This window comes from Mastigoproctus giganteus, chromosome 6, assembly GCF_048544385.1.
Source record: "Mastigoproctus giganteus isolate SK-2022 chromosome 6, ASM4854438v1, whole genome shotgun sequence".
In the NCBI taxonomy this organism is placed as follows: Eukaryota; Metazoa; Arthropoda; class Arachnida; order Uropygi; family Thelyphonidae; genus Mastigoproctus; species Mastigoproctus giganteus.
In genome coordinates, this window is record NC_143580.1 from 158,096,260 (window position 1) to 158,119,104 (window position 22,845).

The 22,845-nt window shown below is 38.0% G+C and overlaps 1 protein-coding gene across 1 annotated transcript in view; it reads right to left on the reverse strand.

Moving 5' to 3' along the window:
* Fancl (E3 ubiquitin-protein ligase Fancl) overlaps window positions 1–22,845 on the reverse strand; it is a 202,065-nt gene that overhangs the window by 99,761 nt on the left and 79,459 nt on the right. The window lies entirely within an intron of this gene.

Consider the following 22,845-nt stretch of genomic DNA (forward strand, 5'->3'; position numbering starts at 1 on the left):
TGACAATTCATATGTACCACACATCTCAGTAGGTCTGCGACATGAACTATGGAGTCTGTACACGGTTCACTTCTAGTGCATTGGAACCGGAAAATGGATGGGTCACTCTAAACCGTTCATCTCTTCATAGGATAAGGGCTTCAAAGAATGGATGAATGCGACAGCCTTTATCCGTATTAAGATTGTATTGCTCGGATGAACATATTCTTAAAACTCTCCAGCCATTTCCGGTTCCAAAAGCCATGTGTCGCTACAGCTGAACCTTCGTAATTTGCAGTCTTAAGGGCTCTACTGTGTTCCCCCCAGGCGATCCCGCAGCCTGCGTTTCGTTTCCCCCACATAACACCCCACACAATCAGGACACTTGATTTCATATATGACCCCACTAGTGTCATTATCTGCAATAGGATCTTTAGTTGCGGACACTACTGTGTGCAGCCTCCGACCTGGCAGCTGCACACAGCGTATCTTATATGAACACAAGATACAGGAAATGGGTCCAAAATGCCCGGATAGTAGGGGATGTATGTGGTGGAAACAGGTGTAAAAGAATCCCTGTGACTGTTATTCATACCTCTTAAACACGTCTCAATAATGCTCTGGGGGTAACTGCATGTTACTAGGTCCACTATAACACATTTAATCTCTTTGCCTCTCTCTTCAGACGAGGAGCAGTGGGACCCCATCCTTTCCAATAAGGCCTTAACCACACTACTTTTGTGGCAACTGGCCTGAGCTGTTTTGAAGTCTGTGTATTGGCCCCAACACATAGGTTTTCTGTAAACCTTAGTTTTCAAGTGTCGGCCTTCTCTGTATACACACACATCTAGGAACGTAAGGGTCCCCCCCCACTCAACCTCCAAAGTAAACCAAATATAAGGCGGACCGCTATTCAACCACTCGAGTATTTCTATTTCATGTCCTCCTTGTATCACCGTGAACGTGTCATCAACATATCTCTTCCATGCATGTAATGGGGGAGGACTAGAGCTCCCCAACATCCTATCTTCAAATTCTTCCATTGCTAAGTTGACTATAATTGCACTAATAGGTGAACCTATGGCCACTCCGTAAACCTGCTGATACATAAGCCAACAACTTCACAAATATCTTCACCACTTAGGGCTGTCCTATCTTTCAACATACCATCTCTACTCAAAGCATTCCGTACACAATGCAAACCGTGTTCAACAGGTATACATGTGAACAAAGAAATGACATCAAAGGAGGCCATAATCTCCCGCTCTTCTATCTCTTGAGCATGGATGAACTGTAAAAATTCCCTGCTATTTTTAATAGTATGATTCGAGTGCCCTACTATGGGGGATACAAGTTCCGCCAGAAATCTGGATAGCGCATGTGTCAGTTAGTTAGTTATTTTTTTTTTGGTTTTTAGGAGCATTAGCAACTAAGGCCATATTGCTCCGGGAATATGCGGTGGTCATTCCCTGACCTTTCCGCATCCTCCGTATTTGGTGGTGACGGGCTCGAACCCCGGTCTAATCAAGAAGCGTGTGCTACGCACTGCTGCTCCTTCCCACCTGGCTACGGAGGCGCCGCATGTGTCAGACTGCCAATAAACGACACAATAGGTCTGAGGGGTACCCCAGCCTTGTGCACTTTAGGCAGACCATAAAATCTAGGTAAGTGGCAGCCTGAAGCATGCAACCTCCAGGGAAACTTCCTCAGATATTTTTCCCACCTTAAGCCAACTCTGGACCAACTTATTAACTTGTTGTTCTAGTCCACTCAGGGGATTCCTATGAATGATCTTATACGTAGATCTATCATTCTGAAAACTAAGGGCTGTTTCCTGATAGTCGTCTTTGTCCAGCACTACCGTAGATCTACCCTTGTCCGCACGTAGTATTACAATATTATCATCTTGTTTTAATTCTCTTAATGCTTTTCTTTGTGTAACTGTTAAATCGGAAGAGGCTTTGAGTGCTGAACCTAATGCGCACAATGTCCTAATCCAGATCTCATTAGCTGTGACATCAGGCAAATTGGCCACAGCTCTCTCTATACCCATTGCAATATCTGCTATGGGGAGCCTACTAGGGATTAAACTGAAATTGGGGCCTAAATTTAATAATTGTATCTGTTCGTTTGTTAATTCCTTATCACTCAGGTTATGAATGAACTCGCCTCGAGTGATTACATTACTTTCCCCTCTGGCTTCTTCTCTTAATCTATTATATTGGTTCACTTGCCTTTGTCTATATTCATCCGAGATCCGTGTAGCTTTGGCCACCACTGTTCTGGATACCTGTGTCCAATGCACTAATTCCAAACATTCACTTAAACACCTGGAACTCGTTTCTTTACACTTCCTGATATACATCAAATCTTTATGTAACTTACCGATACAGATACCCACCACTTTCCTCTGGTAGCTCGTTATCTAGTAGCTCGTTTTAGCCGACTGTCTTGAAATGGTAACTTACTCTAAAGCCATACAGAACTAAACCATCACTTTTGCACCAATGCGCAAACATCACATGTTGCCTCTGCTTTGCTTGAGTAATACATAACTTCTGAAATTGTTGGATCTCCCGCAATACAGGTTGGCCATAAACCAAAATATAATTCATTGAAAAGGCCTCTGGAGTTAGGAACTCTGTAATTCATCTGTAATGCTACTAAATAACACTGACTCAAATCTGTAAAATGATAAAATAAAATAAAATATATGCATACTGATTGTATAACTATATGTTAAAATATTAAAACAAAATAAAATAAATGTTGTATAACAAGCATAAAATTCAATAAAATATATAAAATTAAAAGCAATAAAAGTTGTTTAAAACCACTAGTACAGGAGCTTTCAGCAGCAGCGGCCACCTTCATCAGCTATAGTGGTTGCAGGATGACCGACAATCTATATGTACCATACATCTCAGCAGGTCTGCGACATGAGCTATGGAGTCTGTGCACGGTTCACTTCTCATGCATTGGAACCGGAAAATGGACGGGCCACTCTAAACCGTTCATCTCTTCATAGGATAAGGGCTTCGAAGAGTAGATAAATGCGACAGTCTTTATCCCTATTAAGATTGTAGTGCTCGGAAGAACATATTCTTAAACTCTCCAGCCATTTTCGGTTCCAAAAGCCATGTGCCTTATCCACAATCACAGCTTCTTTAGCAGTAATGCCATGCGCAGTTCCCAGGCATGTTCCACTACAGCTGAATCTCTGTAATTTGCAGTTATTTGTTATTTGGTTTTTTTTTTTTTTTTTTTTTTTTTTTTAGGAGCATTAGCAACTAAGGCCATATTGCTCCGGGATATGCGGTGGTCATTCCCTGACCTTTCCGCATCCTCCGTATTTGGTGGTGACGGGCTCGAACCCCGGTCTAATCAAGAAGCGTGTGCTACGCACTGCTGCTCCTTCCCATCTGGCTACGGAGGTGCCGTGCAGCCTCTGACCTGGCAGCTGCACACAGCATATCTTACACGAATGCAAGATACGGGAAATGGGTTCCGAAATGCCTGGTTGTTGTTGCTATTTGGCTTAACAACACAAGGGCTACTGAGGCTAAATTGTGTTGGCTCATAGTTTATTCAGTCAAAATATACCGGTGTAGATGTTAAATTAAATACTCCTGTTAAGGCCAATATATTTTAAAAAAATTATAAGTTCTTCTAAGTTTGCATAATTTCCAAGGATATGAGTTAAGTCATGTGAGACGTTCAGCCTAGAGAGCGACTGAAAAGTATTTGAATGCATGGTTGAATAAATGGGGCAATCAAACAGAAAATGCCTAACAGTACGTTGACTGTCACAGGATGAACACTGGGGTGGATCTTCTCCCAGTAGCAGGAACAGATGGGTATGATGAGTGTCCAATTCTGAGTCTTGCCAGTACTACTTCCTCTCATCTGTTTCATCGAAAACCCGAGTGCCACAGATTTGGTTCTTGCTTTATCTGGCCAAAATGCTCAGATAGTAGGGTATGAATGCGGTGGAAACAGGTTATGCGGTTACCCCAGAGCATTATTGAGAGGTGTTTAAGGGTGATGAACAACAGTCACAGGAATGCTTTTACGCCTGTTTTCACCGAATACATCCCCTACTATCTGGGAATTTTGGAACCCATTTCCCATATCTTGCATTCGTGTAAGATACGCTGTGTGCAGCTGCCAGGTCAGAAGCTGCACACAGTAGTGTCTGCAACTAAAGATCCTATTGCTGGTAATGACACTAGTGGGGTCATATATGAAATCGAGTGTCCTGATTATGGAGGGAAACGAAACGCATGTCTCGAATCGTCTGGGGGACACAATAGAGCCCTTAAGACTGCAAATTATGGAGGTTCAGCTGTAACGGAACATGCCTGGGAAACTGGGCATGGCATTACTGCTAAAGAAGCCGTGATCGTGGATAAGGCACGTGGCTTTTGGAACTGGAAATGGCTGGAGAGTTCAAGGATATGTTCGTCCGAGCGCTACAATCTTAATAGGGATAAGGGCTGTTGCATTCATCCACTCTCTGAAGCCCTTATCCTATGAAGAGACATACAGTTTAGAGTGGCCTGTCCATTTTCCGGTTCCAATGCACGAGAAGTGAACCGTGCGCAGACTCCATAGTTCATGTCGCAGACCTGCTGAGCTGTGTGGAACATATAGTCGGTCATCCTGCAATGACTATAGCTGATGAAGGCAGCCACTGCTGCCGAAAGCTCCTGTACTAGTGGTTTTAAACAACTTTTATCGCTTTTAATTTTATATATTTTATTGAATTTTATGCTTGTTATACATTTATTTTATTTTGCTTTAATATTTTAACATGTAGTTATACAATCAGTACGCATATATTTTATTTTATTTTATCATAATAAAGACGTTTTACAGATTTGAGTCAGTATTATTTAGTAGCATTACAGATGAATTACAAAGTTCCTGACTCCAGAGGCCTTTTCAATGAATTAATACACATCTCAAATATGTTTATGGTGACAATACTGTAGATGTGAGAATAGTTAGATGTTGGGTAAGACACTAAGTGTGTGTGAAGTGACACCTATTGAAATCCATAGACATCTCAAAAATGTTTATGGTGACAATACTGTAGATGTTAGAATAATTAGATGTGTAAGACATTTTAAAAGTAAAGTGTAAAGTGTATCTAGGGTCAAACGGCACCAGGGGTTTCCCCCATCTCCACGTAGTTTACTTTGTCTGGTGATACAGTTCACTGTAAAGGCCAGAGATTTAAAAGTGTATGGATCTTGAAATGTGTGGTGTCATGTACCGTTGTTCTTCTGGCCATTTAGCCACCAGGCCCCTGCTGAGGACCGACGTTGCCCCACTTTCGCCCCGTGGAAGCAGACCAGGAAGACATTTTAAAAGTGGGGAAAACAACTTTGCTGACAAGCCCATAGCAGCCGGCCAGTAACATTAATGACAACAAGAGCTGGATTGATGCGCTGATGAAAGAGGACTACCACCTCACAACATGTGAATTGTGCAATGCAGTAGGTATAGGGAAACATCCTGTGATAGTCATCATAAAGGAACTAGGATAAAACATGGTTTGCACCCGGTGGGTATCAAAAATGCTGACATGAGCACAAAGAAGCCAGGAAAATCATCTGATGGAACTTCTCCAGTGCTATGAGAGTGAAGGAGAGGTTTTTCTTTCACACATAGTCACAGGTGATGAAACCTGGGTCCACCATTAAGGCCCAGAAACGGAGAGACAGTCGATGGAGTGGCACTATCAAAATTCACCATGCAATAAGTTCAAAAGACAGCCTTTTCTTGGTAAAGTCATGGTGACAGTGTTTTGGGCCAAAGATGGGGGTCTTGCTTGTGAACTTCTTGAGCATGGCACCACAATCAACTCAGATCAATATGTGGAAATGTTCAAAAAGCTTGCATCCATAGAGTTTGGCCAGACAAAAACCTTAATGAGGTTCTTCTTCTTCTCCATTACAACGCACGACCCCACACCAGTCTGCGCACGATGGACGTCACTGCAAACCGGGGTGCACTGTTCTTCCTCACCTCTCTCATAGCTTGGATCTTGTACCTTCCGACTATCACCTCTTTGGCCCACTGAAGGATGCACTCCATGGAACCCATTTTGCAGATGACCAGCTCAAGCAGTGTTTGCAAAGCCCTCCAAAGCAAGAGTAAGAACTTTTACAGGATTGGAATACAGCATGACTCAGATATGGCGGAAATGCATAGAAAATGATGGTGACTTTGTAGAAAAATAACAGTGTGTTTATTAATGACAGAGGATTAATTGATGTAAAAGGCATAGTTATAGGAATGAAATTTTCTGTGAAAAAAAAAATAGGAGGCATTACTTTCGTACCGCTGCTCATACAAACAGTTCTAGTATTAATTTACTGATTTACTATAACTGAGTTATTGATTTACAGTAGTAAATTACTACAGGTGAAGAAGATGTGAGCACCATTTCTATTGTGGCAGTTTCAAGTAAATATTAGAGGGCTTGTTTCAGGCTAATTGTAATTGTATGCCTTTTACTACACCTCAAATATGGAGAGCCTACAGGCTATCTTGACTAATACTTTTGCATGGTGGATATACCAAAGTTTAAAAATTCTGAAGATTAAAAAGTTCTAGTGCATTCCAACACATCATCCTGTATGTTCCAGTGGCATGCAATGAAGACTTGCCAATTCTCAATTCACCTTCCAGAGAAGTCTTCAGAACTGGATGAGCTCAGTGAATGAGTAACAGGTTACATCTCAGAAGTCTGCTCAAATGAAACAACAAAATTTCTTGAATGAGGAACTTGAGTCTCAATGGCAAGGGAAAATCCAATGCAGAGCTCCTGACATCTCATTTAAATGAATGAAACCTACTGGAGCCTAGATGCAAGATCTCCACATACAGAGAAAGACATGTCACACATTGGCAGTGTTTTTTAAGACTATTAGATAATCTCTGTGCTATTGTTTTGACCTGGCCAGTTTTTATGAAAAAATTGGTACTAGTCACAATCCAAAAGATCTAAACATCTACTCACAAAGAGTTCAAGTAAAACTTTGAAAACTATGTTCATTCAAAATGGGGAATATACATCAATTAATTCCTGCTATGCACACTATTCATAATGAAGAAGACTACATAAATGCAAAGCAAGTGTTACAGAAGATGATAAAGTATGAGCAGTATAAGTGGGATGTCTGTGGGGACTTGGAGTGGCTGGGGTTCCTTCTGGGATTGCAAGGTGATTTTCACTAAAAGTGCAGATCAGCCCTAAAGGAGAAGAGATGATCTGCCAGAATTGAATTGATGCCTGATTCACACAAAGTATTTCACACAATAATCCCTTGGTTTCAAGAACCAGCCTTGCTTCCACAACTCCATATCAAGCTGGGACTGGTCAAACAATTTGTTAAAGCATTGGGTTCTCAAGGACACTTTACAGCACATATCACCTATGTTTCTAAAATTTTCTGATGAAAAAGCGAAAGGTAACATATTTATTGTTCTACAGGTTAAGTAGATTGTTGGCTTCACAAGAAGTAGAAGACAATTTCTGATGCCAAGCAAAATGCCTGGCAGTTCTTTTACATTGTGGTGAACAGTTTCCTTTGTCAAAAATGGAATGAAGAATGTCAATCAAGCTCCATTATCTGCACTCCCATCTTGATTTCTTCAACCAAATCCAGGCAACGGGAGAGATTTCACAGGAGGACATAAAGTCATTGGTGAGAGGGCATCAAAAAATGTGGGATTAAGCTATGGTGGGTAACAATATTTGGTTTTTGGTTCAGGATAATCACACTATTAAAAAAAAGTTTTCCTTAAAAATTTACATTTCATAATCTTTGTCTTTTCTGATATACACTGACCACAAAAATGAAAGATGTTAAAAGGACTATTAAAAAAAATTTTTCCTTAAAAATTTACATTTCATAATCTTTGTCTTTTCTGATATACACTGACCACAAAAATGAAAGATGTTAAAAGGTACATTTTTAAGTAAATTTATCTTGATTAAGCAGAGAAGGGTTTGACTTTGTGATTTTTTTTAGCTTGTTTACTTGTAGCAAAGATTACTATTCTGTTGTGTACAAAAGTTCGGCTCCGTCATTAAATCTGATATGGTATTACTGTATATTCACTTTTCTTTTGTTTCTAGACAAACCATTAATCGTATACAAAAATTAGGGTTATATTCAGAATATAAACATCCAAATTCATGAAAAATTGCAAAGAAATGGAGTTAACATGTGCACTGCTTCCTGAACACAAATGTACAGCTTTGGATTTTAATCCATTAGAGGGAAAACCACTCTACTTTTAGAATTTTTTTCTTCCAATTTGACAGAAGGAAAACCAGATATTTTTGTTAAGCTGCCTCCACTGGAGGCTGATTAATGCAATCATTGTGAGAAAAAGCCCAAAAATGTTTCTACCCTTTCCAATCCAAATTAATTAATCCTGTGGTTTTCAATCCCATGTCGAAACCAGTGAAAAAAGCAGCATCAAAAGTGTCCAACAGAATCTTTTTGAAAATTTGTCACATGGCGTGGGCGGAAGTAAATTGATCATTGTGCTAATGAACAACAAAATTCATAGCACTTGACTGTTGTCTTTTTTTAAATAATTAGATTCTACAATGCTTAGAAATGCACACACACACACAGGCAGTACACTGATGGTTATGCTACTAAACAATTAGATTCTACAATGCTTATAAATTCATTATACTCGCATTTCTCCACTGTGAGCATCTAATAAAATGGATTTCTGTTTGTTGGTGCCATTAGCAAAGGAAGTGAAGGGCCTAAAGAAATCAATAAAATGAATGATATAGATTACCCATGAAGATGCAGTAGCAAAGAAATTTATTGCACCAACTGTCATTTTTTTAAATTCTGAAAATTTTCTCAAATATCTGATTGAAAATGCTTTAAAACTGGTATAATTTGTAATGACAAAATGATGTGAGGAATCAAGCTTACAAAGCATCAACTCAGCCATTATCAAAAAAAAAAAAAAAAACACTTTGCCACTTTGCCTGCTCATCACTTTGTCGAATCTTTCTTTAAATATGTTTAAACTACCCACTTCCAAACACTTGGAAGTTTATTCCAACAATCAACTATTCTCTCTACCTGAAAGCAAACTTCCAAACATTTATCAGCAATTACCCTTTTCCATTTTAAATTTGATTTGCCTTTTGTGCCAAGGAAAATAATGGTGTCAGTGATTAAAGAAACAATGCAGTTGTTGTATAGAAATCACAGCATGGATTTTTTTTTTGTAAGAGAAGTTCTTTAAATAATCTAATTAACTACTAAAATGCAATAATAAAGCAGCTTGATTCAAAAATAACTTTGACACCATATATTTAGATTTCAGTAAAGCTTTTGATACTATTTCAGCAGTGTGGCATTAGGGACAAGTTACGCTATTATAGTTGAGGAGTAGAGACAGATGTCCACTGTTCTTCATGGACTAACATTATGAGTGGAATCTATCAGAGTTCAATGTGGGGCTTTTATTGGTTTTAATATTTATTAACAATGTTGATGTAGGCATATCAAGTTTAATGCCTAAGTTTGTTGATGGTACAAAGGTCAGTAGGATGGTTAAAGATAGTAATCAGGGTATGCTACATCAGCAAGACCTGTATAAATTAGTCAGTGAGATGAGGAATGGTAGCTGGGGCTGAACACTGATGAATGCAAAGTCAACATTTGGGTAGAAATAATGCCAGAATAACATTCCATTTGGATAATACCAAACTCAAGGCAGTGGAGAATGAAAAAAACCTAGGAGTCTGAAGAGAAGTTCTCTGAAAAGTGCAGACAGGCTGTTAGACATACAGGAACATGGATGTTGTTATCCTACTGTATAAGGGAATGACTCGGCCATATCTTGAGTACTGGATACAAGTTTGGAAGCCTCATTTTAGGAAAGATACAACGCTGTTGAAAGAGATGCAACAAGATAAGTCATGGGGGCCACACAAGAGGTATTCATACCAAAAAAGACTTGATCTGTGTAAATTGCAGCATCTGGCAACTAGACATCTGTGAGTATACCTAATTAAACTGCTCAAGTAAACCAAATGCTGATAGCATCCTTACTCTTTCTTGGATGATACATACAAGGGAATGGAAATTTAAATTGTAAAGGATGACTGTAGGTTTGATGTGCAAAAATTCATTTTCATACAAAAGACCACGTAAAGGTATGCGGCTTTTTGTGTTACACATAAGGCAGAGGTGCTCCACCCCTGCTTTATGCACTACCATAATAAAGGCCAGCTATAATTGGTTCAGTTATTATTCATTGTCAAGCAAAACAACTCCTTCAAAAAAATTATCTGTGACATACAGAAACCTGTGATGGTTTCGTATCCAAAATAACTGTATTGTACAGTCCCTTTCTACAAATTTTATCAATCTCTTGCAAGATACAAACCACCATGATTATAAAATAAAGAATTTGGCATTCGCCCTGCTACAGTCACAAGACCAAACTAAATCTGGACACCAAGATGAATTTTTTAGGTGCATCCTGTATTTGTCAAACTACTCTTTGCTTTTATTATGAGTTGGGGACAGTCCAAAATGCGAGGCAAGGTGTGGTATGCTTCTTACAAAAGTATACACCTGTCTAGAGTCTGCTCTAGGCAGGTGTATACTTTTGTTTCCTAATGATATAAAAACCAGGGGTTCTCAAACTTATGAGTGCATTGACTCCTAGAACTTACTGAGCTGTCAATGACCCCCAAACGAGTGGACAGTAATTAAGAATCACATTATATATATATATATATATATATATACTTTATTTCTTTCTTATTTCTATTATATTTACATTAAAATTTTATGAATAATGGATATGTTATATGCATTCCAACAAAATGCAAAAAACTTCTGAAATTTTAAATTGAGAAAATAAATAAAATACAACTAAAATAATACAAACTTTTATTGAAGAATTTCACATCCTTAATGCAAAGGGTGGGCCTGATGAGGATTAACAAGGGAATGAATATTAAGCTAAAAATTTGTGAGTTTGAGTCTTAGATAATCACATTCATCGACATTAAGTCTGTTTCCCTATTTTCATAAAAGTACATTCAAATGACTGAAGCAAAAATAACAGAGAAACTCGAATTACAAATTTCTAAAACGTATCGCCCATTTTGTGACATCACACCTCTGAGCTTTTTGGTTTGTCCTCCAGTGCTAACCAGTTAGCAGTTGTATTTTGCTTGAACTGCACAAATGCTCAAGTGTGAGTAGTTGCAGGTTAAAAGAAATAAAAGAGTAATTAAAATTTTGTTATTCAGTTGTTTCGTCTCCACATTAAAAAAAAGCAAGTTTTAATAAATTGTTATCAACAAACCTTTCTTTTATGTATTTTAATTTCCTTTAGTTGTACTGTAACCATATAATTTATTTTTATAGGTTATAACATTATATGTAATTATTAGTTATTTAAAATATATGTTTAAGAATTCAATTTTTGTCTCATTTTCAAAATGAGTTTTAGACAGTAGTCAAATTGGGAGGGCGTAGTTCTCCTTATTAAATTTTTTGAGTAAAGAGTTCCCCCTTGTTAATTTTTTGACCAGAACATTTTCCTTGCTAAAATACTTTGTTATACTACAAAAATGTAGATTGTGAGCAAACCAGCAAACTCCAATTTAAAAAAATGTATTATCGAGTTTGTCTCTTTTTTTTATTTCTATTTGTGCAAATGCCTGAATGAAACAATTTTTTAAAATGCTGTTCTTTAAAAATTGTTAAAATGCTGTTAAGGTAGACAAGTAGCTAGAATGAAACAATTTTTAAAAATTGTTTCATTCTACTCTACATGTCTACAATAAACATTGTCATTTATTTGGCTGTGCAATAATTTCAAATTTCATTAAAATAAAAAATCTTTAAAAATTTATAAATTATAAGCAAGAATAAAATGTCCAAATGGCAAGTGGAGCAAAATTTCAAAAGAAGAAGTTGAGGGAGGAAGAAGCAAAGAAATTGTCAAATCACTTTCAAAATTGGTTTGTGGCAGTGGAGATCGCTGACCACAATAAAGAAAACCCTGTTAGCCGCAAGTGAGTCATTCTTGAAGCTGAAGTAAATTGTAGCGAAACAGAGGTTATAACATTATAATAATTCTGAAAATGACCAGAAAACTGAGTCAGAGTATGAGTCCCCTCAGACTGTAAAAAATGAAAATAATAATCACATCAAGGCTGAACTTAAATAATCCCACACCTTGGCCATCGAATATTTCTGAAAAAATAAGATGCTTTTTAATAGAAAATGGAAAGGATCAAGGCAGAGATGAGGATTTCGTTATTCTTTATTCAAGGACGGACATAGATTTTCTATTGAGTGGTTTGAAAAAAAAACTTGCTAATGGTGAATTTTAGACAGAAATTGGCTGATTTACTCCAAATAAATTACATCTTTGTATTGTTTTCCATGCATTTTATTTGGAACTAATAAGAATACTGGCAATGTGCCTTCACTTGTCAATTCAAAGAAAGGCTTTACTCTTGGAAACACTTATATATCGATGTATTCCAAATCACGAAAATTTGTTGGAACACCATGAACACTTCCTAAAATGGAAATCAATGGAAAAGAGTCTAAAAAATTCTGGACTTATTGATGATGCTCTACAAAAAACAATTTTAACAGAGAAAGAAAAATAGAGAAGAATTTAAAAAATTATTATGGACACTATCATTTTGTGAAAAAAACAGTCTTGCATTAAGAGGTTGGGAATCCCAAAGCTGGAATAATAATATTGAAGCTTTGGGATTCCCAGTTCCCATTTGTGAACTTATAAGTCATTATAATAAAGAACTAGCAGAACAAATTTTACATCATCGAAAAGGAACTGTGAATTATTTATCGCATAAAATTCAAGACAAATTTATATGCTTAACTAGAAATGAAATTCGAGCCAGTTTTATTTCAAAAATTAAAAAAGTTAAGTACTGCACTTCTCCTTGTTAATTGATTGTATACCAGATTTATCAATCATGAACAAATGACCCATATAATTAAATATGTGCAAATTATATAGACAGAAAAATATCAATAGAAGAGATTTTCACTGATAGAGAAATACTTACGAAATTAGCAAGTTTTTTTTTTTTTTTTTTTTTTTATGTGAACCCCAAACACGAGAGGTATTAGAACCTATAGTACTTAGTACCATGCTTGGGTTGGAGGTTGAGAAGACGAAAGAAGATATTTGTTGACATTGGACTTGAACTTCTGTAGATTGTAATTTTCAGGAAATACATATGAAGGAAGGTTGTTCCAGAAAACGACAGTTGAATGAATAAATGAGTAAGATGAAAAGTTGGTTCTGTGGGTTTGAAGTTGGACAGTAAACGGATGTTGGCTGGTGGCGGCACGTGTGTGGACTGTTTTGAAAGAGAGAGCGGGAATTATAGAAGCCAATTCAGAAGAACAGTGCCCGTGGAAGTATCTGTAGAAGAGGCATGTAGCAGAAACAGTACGCGTCTATGAGACAGCGAGTGGAGAGACTCTGTTAGAGATGAATCATTAATTAACCTGACTGCCCTCTTCTGAATGGAATCAAGAAGCCTGAGGGAGGTTTTGGGGGCACCACCCCAGATGTGGGAACAATATTCCATGGCAGGGCGGATTTGCGATTTATACAGAGTGAGCAGCTGTTTGGAAGAAAAGTAACGCCCAGAGTGAAAGAGAAAACCAAGTTTTTATATATGCAGAGGAAGCAATATTTGTAATGTGCTTGTGCCAAGAGAGATTAGAAGTTAGGGTAATCCCCAAAAGAGATACAGTCAGTCCTCGTATAACATGTGTTTACATTACACGAATTCGATCATATACGGATTTATAAATAGGGGAACGTTATCTTATATAACACGAACCGAATTCGCTTATGCACGATTCGCCTTTGTGTTTACAAGAAATGGCAGTCGAACGCGGAATCACCCCAACCGAACGCAACACGATAGGAACGAAGAAGATTCTGAAAATGTATTTATGTGTTTTATATCAGTGAAGGGGAAACACATTTCACCATAATAACGTAAAAACCCACAATTCCAGTTATCGATATAATAGCAAATGCAATTAGATGGAGTTTACTACCAGTTTATAACAGATTTCACTAGCAGAAACGCAACTGGAAATTGTTTTTATTGTTTTATGGTAGTAACCCCCAGAAATGTGCTTTAGTAAAATGTGAGGTGTTAATTAATAGTGTATCTTGGCCTTTACGGTGTTGTTTATTCAGTTGCTACCCGCGCGCAGCTTTGTTTATGTGTATCAAGCGTGCCTCCTCGTTTTGTAATTGTGCTTTATTCCCTAAAAATGAGTAAAATAGTAAAAGGTGTGAAAAGGAAGCGTTCTGGCTAAGACACTGCAGATTCAGAAAAAAAAAAAAGCAATATAGATAAAGAGGCGGACTAGATCAAAAATTCTTAACCGTGAAAATTTATAGTGGCCTCATACTAGCGTTTATGGCCAGAATCACAGCAGCCTCCGGCCCACCGTGGTTTCCCCCGTAAGGCTTCTGTCCGCCTCTGTCGATAGAGAAAAAATATGAAATTGTGAAACGCTTTGAGCGAAATGAAAGGCCATGTGATATTGCACGTGCTACAGACCTAAATGAGGCAACGCCGAGAATTACAAAGAATGCAGAGAAAATAAAAACAACTTTCATAGCAGGAACAACTCAGTGTAATTAAAATCCATTAGATTAAGACACAAGAATTGGAAGAGATGGAACGGCTGTCATCTCTTAGGATAGAAAATCAAACAAAAAGCAAGTTTGCTTACGATAGAAGCAAAAGCATTAGCAATATTTTATTACGACTTACGTATTATAATTTATACTTACGTATTATAAAATACGTAAGTATTTTATTACGACTATTTTATTTAATATAATAAATTTTTTACGAATAAAATACGTATCTTATTCGTAAAAAATACTTTTTTAGTATTAAAAAATACTAAAAATACTTTATTATAATATTTTATTACGTATTTTAATCGTTATAAAATACTTAACGTATTTTATAACGATTAAAATTACCCGATTATTTATTGTTTGGTAATGTTTTGGTTCCAAATGTGTGTTCAATCTTGGGTGGTCGGCACCTAACCTTACTTTTCCCATAGGGCCTGTTGTTTATATTGCATGATTTCGCATTGCACGAGGGTTTCTAGGAACGCAACTATCGTGCTATACGAGGACAGACTGTATATCATTTTGCCTAGAAATCAGAGTGTCACTAAAGAATCCTTTTTGCGAGATATAAGACAAGACTGAGTTTTAGAAGGGTTGAAATCAATTAAGTTGTCTTTGCCCCACTGGAGAATTACCTGAACATTGGCATTTAAGGAATTGGTAGCAGATTTTCGAGAAGTGGAAGCTGATTGAGCAGGACAAGGTTACTCAAAATGGAAAGTGGAATGCAATGTGCTATGATTGGCAAAACCATGGATAGGATTTCCAGTCAATGGAAGAAGGTAATTAAGGAAAAGAGTGGGGGAAAGAATTGAACCTTGGGGGACACCGGCATTAGTGGAGAAGTTAGAAGACAGAGAACCATCTACCATCACCCTCAGTGAGCGATCAGAGAGAAAACTGGATAACCAATTACTAAAAACAGTTGGCAAACCATAAGATGGAAGCTTGTTTAGAAGACCTTTATGCCAAACACGATCAAAAGCCTTTGAGATGTCAAGAGCAACTACTTGTGTTTCACCGAACCTTTCCATTGAATTAGTCCATAAATGGGTAACATAAGCCAGAATATCACCAGTGGATCAACACTGACAGAATCCATATTGGCGATCGTTGATCAGACGGAAGGTTTCTAGGTAGTTTAAGAGTTGGCGGTTAATTGATTTCTCCATTACTTTAGAAAGAGTAGAAGTAATTGAAATGGGACGAATTTGTCACCATTTTTAGGAACTGGCTGGATATGAGCAAATTTCCAAGCAGAAGGAAAAACACCTTTGAAATAAGAAAGTGAAAAAAGGCGGCAAAGAATAGGAGTAAGTTCGGGAGCACAGGTTTTGAGAACAAGTGGAGAAATACCATCGGGACCTGGAGCTTTCTTAGCATCAAGATTCATCCAAATCCTTCTGATATCCTTTTGACGGAAGACCACAGGAGGCATTGAATGGAGCATGTTGGGAATTGTGGGAGGTGTTTTACCAAGATCATTAATACATGAGCTGGAAGAAAAATGGAATGCTAGCAGGTCAGCTTTATCCTTGGCTGAAGTGACAACAGAACCATCTGGTATGGACAGAGGGGGAAGCAGAGATGGGCAAACGTTGCGGCCAATAGCTTTGGCATTCTGTTCTCTTGCCAAAGCTGTTGCAGCCAATAGCTTTGGCAAGAGACCAGAATGCTCGGCTACCATTAGGGCAAGAAGCAAGTTTTCTACTCTTAGCCTGTTCAAACTCTACTTTGGACTGATTAATAACTGCCTTACAATTGTTGCGAGCATTGGTGTAGGCAGAAAATGAAACTGAAGAATTAGAAACAAGCCAATTACGATATGCAACATTCTTCTCTTGAACAGCCTTAGCACATTTATTGGAAAACCAAGGTTTAGATAAAGGACGAGATTTTAAAGTGGAGTGTGGGATAAAGGATTCCATTCCTGCAAGAATAATTTCACTGACACGATCTGAGCAAACGTTGACATCAGAAGTTTTGAAACAGTAATCCGACCAAGGAAAAGAAGAAAAGAAGTCTCACAGGTCATCCCATTTTGCATTCTTGTAATGCCAAACAACATGAGGTTGGGAATAGCCATGAGATAAAGGTTCTATTGGAGAAGAGACAATCACCAAGTTGTGATCTGAAGTGCCTAAAGGACCTCTCACTTCGACCGTTTACAGTCAGTCCTCGTATAACAGATGTTTACACTACACGAATTCGATCATACACGATTTATAAATACGGGAACGATATCTTATATAACACGAACCGAATTTGCTTATGCACGATTCGCCTTTGTGTTTACAAGAAATAGCAGTCCAATGCAGAATCACCCCAACTGAACGTAACTCGATAGGAATGAAGAGAAGATTCTGAAAATGTATTTATGTTTTTTATATCAGTGAAGGGGAAACACATTTCACCATAATAACGTAAAAAGCAACACAATTCCAGCTATCGGTATAATCGCAAATGCAATTAGATAGAGTTTACTACCAGTTTATAACAGATTCCACTAGCAGAAACGCAACTGGAAATTGTTTTTATTGTTTTATGGTAGTAAGCCCTAGAAATGTGCTTTAGTAAAATGTGAGGTGTTAATAGTGTATATCTGCCTTTATGGTGTTGTTAATTCAGTTGCTACACACGCGCAGCTTTGTTTATGTGTATCAAGCGTGCCTCCTCATTTTGTAATTGTGCTTTGTTCCCTAAAAATGAGTAAAATACTTAAAAGGTGTGAAAAGGAAGCATACTGGTGAAGACACTGCAGATTCAGAGAGAAAAAGAAAAGCAATATCGATAAAGAGAGGCGGACTGGGTCAAAAATTCTTACCCGGGAAAAGTTGTAGTGGTCTCATATGGTTTATGGGCAAAATCACACCGGCCTCCGGCCCACTGGGGTTTCCCCAGTAAGGCTTTATGGCCAGTCCACCTCTGTCGATAGAGAAAAAATATGAAATTGTGAAACGCTTTGAGCGAAATGAAAGACCATGTGATATTGCACGTGCTACAGGCCTAAATGAGGCAACGCCGAGAATTACAAAGAATGCAGAGAAAAAAAAACTTTCGTAGCAGGAACAACTCAAAGTGTAATTAGAATCCATTAGATCAAGACACAAAGAATTGGAAGAGATGGAACGACTGTCATCTGTTTGGATAGAAAATCAAACAAAAAACAAGTTTGCTTATGATAGAAGCAAAAGCATTAGCAATATTTTATTACGTAATAGTCATAATAAAATACGTAAGTATTTTATTACCATTATTTATTGTGTTTGGTAATGTTTCGGTTACAAATGTGTGTTCAATCTTAGGTGGTCGGCACCTACCCCTATTTTTCCCATAGGGCCTGCTGTTTATATTGCACGATTTTGCATTGCACGAGGGTTTCTAGGAACACAACTATCAAGCTATACGAGGACTGACTGTACTTAGAAGAATTGTTTGTGAGAAAAAGATCAAGTGTATTGGCTGTATGATTAGGACTGTCCAGTATTCTTGTAGGTAAATGAACAATCAGTGCTAGGTCATTAGTAACTGCAAAAGCCTCAGAATTTCGACCTGCTGGGTCGGTGTGACTAGAAAACGGAAGCCAGCTGGAGTTGTGAACATTAAAATCACCAAAGAAAATTACCTCACTGTTAGGAAAGTTGGACTGGAAAAAGTCAAGTTGCAAAGAGAGGAAGTCAAAGAGCTCCAAGTGATTAGTGGAGTTGGGAGAACGGTAGAAACAACAGATGAATTTGACACAATGAGGAAGAGAGATTTTAAGCAGGAGAAGATCAAAGAGAGGAGATTCCAAATTGCCAAGTCTCTGAGAGGGAATATCAGAACAGACATATGCACAAGTACCACCTTTGAGGCGAAAGGAATCATACAGCGAATAATTTGGGCATCTGAGATGAGCAGTAGTTGAATCTACCGATAACTGAGATTCTGTCAGAAAAAGTACATGGGGTTTGGTAGACTGCAAGTGGAAATGGACATCATTGAGATTAGAATTGAGACCACGTATATTTGTGAAATGAATTAGGAAGTGCTTGGGAGGTTTAGATATTTTCGCAGATAAGCTTGCTCTATTAGTTTGACAATTCATGGTGTATTCAATAGTAAGAAAAAGTGGGTGGGACATGATGTATGAAGTAATGAAATTTTTGGATAGCGCGTACACGTGGTAAGAATATACCCAGATCCTTGACATAATGTAGCCTCGACAATGCTCCCCGAATACACAATACTCGGACTCCCTTCAGTCACTATCTGGCAGAGTAAAGGTAGCAAGATTATACGCTAGCTGATCCGGAAGCTTCCTAGAGAGTTACCAATAGGTTCGGTCCGGTGTACTAACTAGCGGCCGGCCTGCAAACACCGTTTTAGAGCTGTACCCTTGAAATGTAAGGAATATTGGATCTCGCCACGACATTCATCATAACCTCAAAAGTCATCAATCATACTGCATGAAGGAAGAGATAGGGAAGGGTTGCCCGGAACTTAGCTCTAGAGACTAAATATGGGTTCCACCACTTCAAGCCTCCAATAAGCAAAGTGGTGGTATTTCACCGGTTGATAATAGTCACCTACCACCTAGTACTGCCTGGTAACATAGAGGGGGCGGCGCTCTTCCATGTGGTGTGGGTGCCACACCTCGACCCCTGCTTACGTTGGTTCACACCTGGGTGGTTCACCCACCATGTACTTGTGCATGGAGGTTATACCCAGGATTACTAACAGTCCTACCATTGTGAAGATGCAAGCAGAGGATTTGGCTGTCACAGACCGTCTGGACTTCGCCGAAATTGGGTCCACTTGACTTGAGTGTCACCCGAATATCAGTTCCATCAGCGTTTTAGACTCCCAGGTAGCAAGTACAGCTTGTCTGGCATATCTGAGAGAATGTCTGTGACAACCTCAAGGACCAAATGGACTTGACATTAAAAATGTAAGGGGGCAAGGATATATTTTCCCACCAATATGGTGGGAAAATATAATGATGCACCGGCAATAATATAAAAACAAAAAAAAAACAGAAAGAAAGTTTCTAGTTGGCGAAAAATTTTAATGAATACTTTGAATATTTCACTTATAGGACATACAAACACAAGATGGTTGTCCAAAGAACGAGCTATAAAATCTTTGTTCTTAAAAACAACAAAAGTTCATGAAGTCTTAATTAATATTGAAGATATATCTGCAAATGCAGAAACTTAATATTGCTCAAAGTCTGCTTTTACAAATAACTGTTGTTGTTGTTGTTTTTTTTTTTTAGGAGCATTAGCAACTAAGGCCATATTGCTCCGGGAATATGCGGTGGTCATTCCCTGACCTTTCCGCATCCTCCGTATTTGGTGGTGACGGGCTCGAACCCCGGTTTAATCAAGTGATAGCAGCATATCCGAGCAGCAGTGCGTAGCACACGCACTGCTGCTCCTTCCCACCTGGCTACGGAGGCGCCTTTTTTTTTTTTACAAATAACCTATCCATTTTTATGCAGATTGGCTATACGGAATAAAATTCTTCATAATACTGACTGTGTAAATAAAGCAATGCAAGCTACAAAGCTTTGCATACGTAACGCTTAATAATTAATAATCGGATTTATAAAAAATCTCCAAGAAATATGGGAAAGTGAATTTCAAGATATTTTCGGATATGCTGCTATCACAGCAGAAAAAATGGATATACCAGCTACATTTCCAAATGAAAGAAGAAGAAAGAAAACGAATGACACTTTACAAATCTTAAGACGATTTAAATTTATCTGCCTGAACAAAAATTTTGTATTAAAATTAAATATGTTTTGGATGTTCTTATGAATGGCTTAAGCACTAGATTTGAAATAGTGAATACTATATACTATCTGGTTTTTAATTTCTTTGTGGTTATATGTACTTTCTTTGTAGTTTATATAGAAATAAATTCTCTGTAGATATAAATAAATATTTATAAGTTCCTTTTTCTTTGATATTTTTGTTTTGTTATATTCATTATATTATTTAAATTATTTTATTAATAAATATATGCAAATCGTAGACTGTTGCAACAGTAATATTTATAAATTCATAAAGATTGCAGAGGCGTAGTGGGTGGAGGCAGAGGGGGGCAAGGCCCTCCATAGCCAAGTGGGCAGGAGCAGCAGTGCGTAGCACACGCATCTTGATTAAATCGGGGTTCGAGTCCGTGACCACCAAATACGGAGGATGCAGAAAGGTTGGGGAATAACCACCGCATATCCCCGGAGCAATATGGCCTTAGTTGCTAATGCTCCTAAAAACCAAATAATAACAATAACAGAGGGGAGACATTTACCCCAGGCACTGAGCTTCAGGGGCACAAACTGAAGGAATTATCCATCACATTCTGAGATGCCAGGAGGATATGTTGCCCACCAGGCATCGACAACCATAACTATGCTACTGAAAGATTGACTACTTTTTTTTTTTTTTTTTTTTTTATGAAACCCCCAAACACGAGAGGTATTAGAGCCTATAGTACTTAGTACCATGCATGGGTTGGAGGTTGAGAAGATGAAAGAAGATATTTGTTGACATTAGACTTGAATGACTGTAGACTAATTTTTAGGAAATACGTATGAAGGAAGGTTGTTCCAGGAAAACAGCAGTTGAATGAATAAATGAGGAAGATGAAAAGTTGGTTATGTGAGTTTGAAGATGGACAGTAAATGGATGTTGGCTGGTGGTGACACGTGTTCGAACTGTTTTGAAAGAGAGAGCATGAATTATAGAAGCCCATTCAGAAGAACAGTGCCCATGGAAGTATAGGTAGAAAAGGCATGCAGCAGAAACAGCAAGTCTATGAGACAGCGAGTGGAGAGACTATTAGAGATGAGTCATTAATTAACCTAACTGCCCTCCTCTGAATCTAATCTAGCAGCCTGAGAGAGGTTTTGGGAGCATTGTTCCAGATGTGGGAACAATATTCCATGGTACGGCAGATTTGTGATTTGCACAAAGTGAACAGCTGTTAGGAAGAAAAGTAATACTTAGAGTGAAAGAGAAAAACCAAGTTTTTAGATGCAGAGGAAGCAATATTTGTAAATGTGTTTGTGCCAAGAGAGATTAGAAGTCAGGGTAATCCCCAAAAGAGATATATCATCTTGCAAAGAAATTGGAGTGTCACCAAAGATAAGCATAGGAGTAGCAGAATCCGTTTTGCGAGATATAAGACAGGACTGAGTTTTAGAAAGATTGAAATCAATTAATGGCAAACCTTCAGAGGGATTCGTGTTGATCAGATTGAATTAATGGTTAAATATGTTGAACCCCTGAAATTTGAATTTTTGACCATTAGTTCTGAAATTCTTTATAACAGTGAGAAGTCCACCTTCATTCATTTACTGATTCCTCTCAGAGCCTTATAAACCTCAATCAGCTCAACTCTGAAGCGCATGGTTTCCAAGCGCTGTAGCCCACATAATGGGAATCTTACCTCATATGGTCGTCCTCCTGCCAATCTCACTATTCAAGTTTCTCATCTCTGAACTCTTTCAAGAAGCTCAATATCTTTTTTTAGACTAGGTCTCCATACTTGAAAACAGTATTCTAATCATCGTCTTACAATTGCCTTATACAGTGGGATTATGACATTCCTATCACTACAGGATAACATTTTATCAATCATCGAAAGGACACCATGGGCTTTCCTAGCCGCCTGTTTACACTGTTCAGAAAACTTCATATCTGCCCATATTGTAACTCTCAGATAACTTTCCTCCACTACTTTTAATTCAACCTCGCCAAGTGTATAATTGATTCGTGGGTTACTATTCCCCAAGTGTGCATTTAGCAGCATTAAAATAAGCTGCCACTTCTCTGACCATCTTTGAAGTCTGTTCAAGTCATTCTGAATGGGCACTGCTCAGCACTGATCATTAATGACTCTGCCAATCTTTAAGTCATCTGCAAATTTTGACGTCATGCATTCTATCTCTTCATTGATGTCACTTATGAAAATGAGAGCCAAGAACCAATCCTTGAGGGACCCTACTCCTGACGTTACACCATTCTAAAGAATATCCATTAATCACAACCGTCTGCCCTTTAGCCACCCAGCAATCCATCTTAGAATCTTACTGGTAATCCTAACCTGTTCAATCTTATACAGTATCTTCTCATT